Source organism: Lygodium microphyllum, chromosome 28 (genome assembly GCF_053477565.2).
Source record: "Lygodium microphyllum isolate KBCC chromosome 28, Lygodium_microphyllum_v1.1.10, whole genome shotgun sequence".
NCBI lineage: Eukaryota > Viridiplantae > Streptophyta > Polypodiopsida > Schizaeales > Lygodiaceae > Lygodium > Lygodium microphyllum.
Genome location: NC_141162.1, coordinates 110899321 through 110907062, shown reverse-complemented (window position 1 = coordinate 110907062; position 7742 = coordinate 110899321). Strand labels below are relative to the sequence as shown.

The 7742-nt window shown below is 38.1% G+C and overlaps 1 pseudogene; it reads right to left on the bottom strand.

Moving 5' to 3' along the window:
• Positions 1-5179: 5179 nt before the first annotated feature.
• Positions 5180-5829, bottom strand: LOC148011870 (E3 ubiquitin-protein ligase SINAT2 pseudogene; annotated as a pseudogene).
• Positions 5830-7742: the final 1913 nt, after the last annotated feature.

Below are 7742 nucleotides of genomic sequence, written 5' to 3'. Positions count from 1 at the left end.
CTTTGCACATAGCCTCCTCATAGATAAGTGGCTTAGCAAAGGCTGCCACCATGACATGATCCATAGAGGGTGCATAATGATCAAGAGGATGGAAAGCTCTAGTAGAACACCTCAAAATTGGCTATGGGGTCTATAAGGTATGTTTTCTCTATTTAACATCATGATCCTGCACCTGTGGATCTTGGGCCACTACATCATCAATAGCTACAACATGATATAGGATATCTCATTCGGGCTAGTTGTACTGTGATATGAGGTTCCTCTTGAAAGATCACCCTATATATCTCAATCACCTATTCTAGTCTCATATGGATCTTATCCTCAGGGAGGATAATATCATGGATGTAGATAACCTTCCAAGCTTGTGGATCCCAAAGATGATAGCCTACCTCACCTAGATCCCTATATCTAAGAAAGATACATTTGATAGACTTTGGATCCAACTTATTGTACTTGTCTTTAGGAATATGGCAAAAAGCCTCACATCCAAAGACTCACAAGTGTACATATGAGGGAGACTTCCTAGACCATATCTCCTCTGCAATTTTGCTACCAAGAATAGTGGATTGAGATTTATTAATAAGATGCATGGCAATAGTAAAAGTCTCAACCCAAAAGTAATGTGGTAAGTCTACCTGACTTAAGCATACTACAAAATCATTCTTCAAAATTCATGTTCATGTGCTCAACCATGCCATTTTAGGATGGGGTATATGGGGCAATCAATTGATACTTACCCCTCTCATTACATAGTTTCTTAAAGACATACTCACCCCCATTATCAGACTATAGGCATTTCACTTTGTACCTCAACTAGTTCTCAAACCATGGTGAGAAAGCGTTGAAACAGATATAAAACATCCGATTTCTACTTAATGGGATATACCCACACCTTATATGAAAAACCATCTATGAACTTAACAAAATACTTCACACTATCCAAGGACTAACATGGCATGGAGCCACAAACATCTAAATGCACAAGAGCCAAAGACTCATCCACATGCAAACTTCTTATGCAAATGATAAGTCGACTTGCCATAAAGACAATGATTGCATGAGTCAAAACAAGAATAGTCCAAGGGCGGGAGATACTACAAACGGGTTAAGAATTTCATTCCTTTCAAAGACATGTGTCCAAGGTGATGATGCCATAAATATACATGCAGAAGAAGGGTCACGACCAATACATGGACAACCGACACAAAAATATGCAAAGGGTAGGGGCATCTCTAACAAAATCCAAATGATCATGGGTGATCTTCTATGAAGATTCACCAAAGGATACATGGTACCTGGCATCATCCAACTGTCCAGTTAAAATAAGGCTTTTCATTAAAGCTGGGATATGGCATACATCATGAAGCACAAAGTAAGCACCAATACCAAACTATAGTCTAACATCACCTCTGCCAATGATATCCAATGCAGTATCATCTCCCAGTCTAACTGAATCCATACCACTATGGTAGCTATGAAACCAATGGCAATCTAGGGTGATATGAAAGGAAGCGTCCAAATTAAGAGTCAGTACTGAGGGTAAGCAAACATTGCATTAATCAACTAAGGAGCAACGAGAGGTGAAGCTACAAGAATATAATAATCAAAATTGTACTTCAATGCATTTATCTTCTCTATGTTTGCATCGGACTTGAGCACTCACGAGATTGAGATTTTTCCCTATTGGGATGTGAGTCTCTACCACAATTGTTATTGACATTTCTACCTCTAATAGCCAATGCATGAGAAGTGTAGGCTACATCAATGTTCTTTCTATTTACTTCTTTTGTTAGTGGAACACTCTCTACATCACTACATTTAAAACCACCCTTAGGGAGGTGAGCACTCATAGAAGTACAAATAGTATCCCATGACTCACATAGTGCGATAAGCAAGAACAAAGACTTGATATTATCCTCAAAATTGTTGTCATGTGAAACAAGCTAGCTAAAAATAGAATAGAACTCATTCAAATGAGTAGATATAGGCATGCCTTCCTTCATGCAAAGGTCCACAAGCTTCTTCAACTAGTATAATTGAGAAGAAAGACTCTACTTGTCATAAAGGTCACAAATATTTTTCCATAATACATAAGCACCACCCTTAGTGTCAATGTCATTGAAATACATGTGTTTTGACAATGACAAAATAATAGTGGACTTACATAACTCATCAAGTTCTACCCAATCCTCAGCATCATAAAACTTAGGCTTTATGCCCTCTAACTTCAATAACTTAACCTCTCTCTTCTACACCAAGACTTTGCATATCTTGATCTTCCAATCTTGGACGTTATTGCCATCAAGATTTTCAATGATGAAAATAGCACTATGGACTGATACATGAGAACCTATCATAATGACTGTAAGCATCTAAAAATGACAAGAGTATGGGATACTGTAAATATAGCAAAACAATCCCAAAATTGATTCAAGGGCAAGGGATGGGAACAAATGAGAGAATAGCTACCCACAAACTACAATAAAAAAAGAGTGCTAAAATAAACTGTATGCTCTCCAAAAGAATGCCGAAAATAGTAATTATAGCATTGCTATAATAAATACAACAATGATGTCAATAAAATTGTGGAAAAATAGATAAGAAACTAAGCTCTCACTACTAGGGTTATTTAGGTAGCAACCAAGACATAAAGAATACAATTATCAATGAATGATCATAGACCACCAGTACTAAAGACTATCATGAACTCAAAAGCATTAGTAAACCATGCATCACATAAGCATATACATCATACATATAGAAGATCTCAGGAGAAATTGTAAAGATTTACCAAATCCACAACTGATAAAGAAAAGAGAAATGATGCTCAATACATAACAAATATGCATGTATACATCATTGGCAAATCATTGAAATAGATAAGTGCTAATGTCCAAAACATACATAATCAAATCAATCCACAAGCAAAAGTAACTACATCCAATAGTATATAAGAGAGCATAAACATGAATCAAGAGTGCCATTGTCTCAAAGAACCAATCTTTGCCAACTAACTTACAAGTGTCAATCCAGAATGCAAAGTGAGTAAGAAAAGCTTAAGAGATATACATCAAAGCATCTAGGAAGCCCTAGCACGTCAAAAGATACATCCAACAGCATAAGTATCCAATGAATCTCCAATACTCATAAGTGAGTAATCATTGAAGCTCAAAGCAACTGAGCAAGAACCAAGTCAATCAAATTTAGCTCAAATCCAAGTGCCAAAGTATGTCATATCCCTGTGCATACATGAATGCTAGATATCATCATATACATTGTATACCAGAAAGACTAGTAGGTACAATATGCATAAACCTTCTTAGTAAAAAGCTTGCTATCCACACTATTATAGAAGTAAATACTCTATCAAAATTTAGCTCAAATCCAAGTGCCAAAGTATGTCATATCCCTGTGCATACATGAATGCTAGATATCATCATATACATTGTATACTAGAAAGACTAGTAGGTACAATATGCATAAACCTTCTTAGTAAAAAGCTTGCTATCCACACTATTATAGAAGTAAATACTCTATCAAAATTGAGCCAAGAAAGCTTAAATGTGTCCCAAAGTACTTTAATACCTTCTCCAAGCATCTATCAACAATATATGAGTATATGAGCACCTACAAAGGCATAAATGAGCTCCAAACACTAAACGAAAACTATCCCGGACATGTATATATTAAGTCTACTATATATAATAGCAATGATAGAGATCGGGGAGATCCAGAATGATTCCCAAGAGTAAATACCAGTAATAGAGAAGTTGCCAATGAATGCCAAGTGTTAAAGAGATTAAACAAGAGCTATAGGAGACTATAGACAACTAATAACTTTCTTTTCTTTAGGGAATAGCACCAAATCCCAAGTTTGATTTACATCTAATACAACCATTTCTTCATCCATGGATTTCTTCCAATGCATGTGACCAATAGCTTCCTCAAAACGAGTGGGCTCAATAGATTCTATAACATTTACCATATACACATAATGGTGAGCAACATAACCCTTGTATGTCAATGTGAATATATGATGAGCAACATAACCATCATATGTCAATTTTTCCAGAGGATCTTATTATCATTGACTTGTGTACTTTTGGAGTATTCTATGATCCCTTTTACATCACCTTGGTTTTTCTTACACTAGGTGTATGAATAACTAGGAATATCAAACTCCTCATGCATATTCTAATATGAGCAAGTAGACTCACTATTTATATGTGAATAGCATATAGAGAGACTTGACACACCAAGTGGCTCACCCACTTTTTCTTTTTCCTTTTGTGATACATTTTCTTTATTCCATAAACATAATCTAAAATTGGCTTTCTTACATAAATTTGATTTCTATTCTCTCAAACCGTCTTCTTTTATGAAATTTCTTCTATGCTCTTCTTACCTGAGTCCTAGAGCAACTTTTGGTCATATACAATAAATTGTTGAGAAACATGGATCTAGAGCTATGCTAGCTATAGGGGATGGAGGTTATAAACATAAAACATGATTGAGATAAAGAATTATAACTCAAGTGAATTAGGTTCCAAGATAGGCTTATATAGCTTTTGGATAGTATTATTGTACCTCGTTGTGCTTATGGGATTCAATCATCTCTTCCTAGAGCATACATCATATGTCTATCTTCCATGCAAAGCCACTTATGGGCGTACATATCAGGCATCATTTGCTATTATCAACACCCCCCCTCAAATGATGAGTTCCTACACCTAATGGAATTTGCCCACCCTACATGTGGACATGGACCAAGAGACTAGCTCTTTGGCAACCTTAGTCATGTCAAGCTTGAAACTTTACATTTTTAGTAGGGTTTGCGACATCCACTATGGGAAGAAGATCCACTAAGGGAAAACATGATTCGTGATGGAAATTTTTGCAAAACATTTTGTTTGTAGCAGCAGAAGGTATCTTCTTGTTCATGCCTCTTTGGCATTCTTTCTTCTTTGTCTTCATGCTCTTTTTGGCCTTCTAGGTCTTCGATTAGAGCTTTGTCTAAGGGGGAGGTTGTAGAAGACCTTCATATTCACCTGTAACTAATTCCATGAAGTAGGAATTATAAAAAACCAAGGGATTGCTAGTCCATGCCCCTTTAAAGCCAAATCTGTCTTTGTGGGCACGTCCCAAGGTGTGCGCCCCTGACAAAACAACGATCTCCTTGTCACCCAGGCCAATGTGGCCAAAAACGTCTCGTAAGGTGTTGAGCACCTTTAGTTGCATTTTCCACTTCTTGAGGGTTTGACTTCACATAACAATGATTAAAAGTGCACCCATTGTGCATATCCACTTTGTGGTCATCCCTCAAGTGTGCCACTAGAGTGGGTATGTCACCAGTGAATGAACACTCGAAACCAACATAAGGACAATTGTAAGATCTAAAAGTGCACTGAGCCTCATGTTTTTGTTTACTATAGGAAGGAAAGACTTTGGTACAGCCAAGACTATGATATCTGTAGGGAAGCTCAAGTGACTCTAAAACCTTTTCCAATGCAAGACACCTAATATTCTCGAGTTCATATCTGCAAGTTGGGCATTGATTGTGAACGCACACCTTGCAATTGGAGCAGAGTGTATGTCCATTTGGACACTGATGAATAGGAGGATACATTGAGTTTGTGAAAATTGGGCACTTCAAAGCTCATGGACATTGCTAGCAGGTGAGATGCTAGCTTTAACACGAGCTGATGCTGTTGTCTTCGGCACAGAAACACATCCCCCATCTGAGAGTGACAAATTGGTAATGCTTGAACTAATCTCATCTTCTTGCACTGTAGACTCTAGAACTTCCATATATATAGTATTTGGAGCCATTCTTTCTTGTATAGATAATTTTTTTTTGCCCAAATGTTTGCTTTATGCTTACTTCACTTGCTAATCATTCGAAGTAGCCTTATGGTTAATTTCCTATACAACTAGCGAATGCACATATTTGCAATATGGACAAGTAGAAGCACACTTAGATTGAAGAAAGACCCCTATTCCCTGAAAAACTTGGGAAGAATTGGCATCTGCAAATCCACCATGGTCGGATTCATCTTCTAGCGGGTGCACAAAAGGAGGCCAATCGTCTTGAGAGACTCTACAGATCACAATGCCGGATATGGCGGTAACCCTAGATAATAATGATGGTGGGGAGGAAGAAGAAGAGCATCATCTCTCCCTTCTCTCTTTTCTATCTCTGCCAGAGACAGCAGTAGACCCCCTATTTGAGGGATAAGAAAAGCCTCAACTTTTGAAGATAAGAAAAACCTTTGCTTACTGGACCAAGCTATCCCCCTTGCTTAGCACCTCCAATGCGACTCATAAACACAATCTTGAGTGACACAGAATGATAATACTATATATCTAAAATGAGTGTCAACTACATGCTTATATAGCTTTTGGATAGTACTACTGTACCTCACTGTGCTTATGGGATTCTGTCATCTCTTCCTAGAACATACATCGTATGTCTATCTTCCATACAAAGCCACTTATGGGCATACATATCATACATCATTTACTATTCTCAACATAAATACCTTGATAATGGCTTGGCTAAAGGTCTAATCTAGCATCTATGACTTTCTTGTTTTGGTTTCTTTCTCAATGAAGGTCATCAATGCAGATCTCTTTCAAGAGTACATTGTTGATTCTAAAGTGGTGTAAGATTCAAAGTGCTTGCCATGGTTTGATAAATACTTTCATCTCAGATATCCTTGGTGAAAGCTTTGGTATAGCCTTGGGAATGGGTCTCTTGATTAATCAAAATGAGCTTCCTAGAGCATACTGTCAAGATTGTGGGAGAGAAGGAAGGAGTCTCACTTGAAGCTTTCTTGCTTGCACAATGGGGGAATACACACAAGGGTGGAGGCTGAAAACAGTTTTCCTCTTCTTAGTTGTGTAAGCCAAAAAGAGCTCAAGTACAAAGAATTAGAAGAACCCTATATATGGGTCTCAAACCAAACTCAACTAACTAAGGTGGCATAATAACTGAGCCACGAACTAGAGTAGATAAGGATAGCTCTCATGTAGTTATTATTCATGGGCGGTGTACCAACCGCGTCTGCAACTGACAAGTTGGTGACATAAATACACAACGGTCACCCTGGCGTATCACGAGTGGAGCTTGATATCTCAACACTCCCCCTCGAGCTCAATCCTAATTCCTGCACACCAAGCAGGTCTCTGAACTTGCGCAGCTTCTCTGCACCCAATGCCTTCGTGAATATGTCAGCTACCTGATCCTCTGTGCTGACATAAACTAGATCAATAAGACCTAGTAAAACCCTCTCTCGCACATAGTGATAATGCACCTCAATGTGCTTTGTTCTAGCATGATAGACTGGGTTATTTGCCAAGTGTATACTACTCATGTTGTCACACTAAATGACAACTAGCCCATCTGTAGACTGATGCATATCATAAAGTAGCTTATGCAACCAAGCTACCTCACATGCAGCCATTGCTGCACCCCTGTACTCAGCCTCTGTGCTCGACAAGGCAACTGTAGGCTGTTTCTTGCTGCTCCAAGTGACTGCAGCACTCCCAAAAGAGAACACATATCCACTGGTAGATCGTCTATCAGAAATACTACCAGGCCAATCAACATCAGTGTATCCATGCAACTGTATCTGAACCCCAGTCTCATAAAATAGTCCATACTGCAATGTGGACTTCACATACTTGAGTATGCGTCTAGCCGCATCCAAATGTGGCTTCCTTGGAGCCTGCATAAACTGACT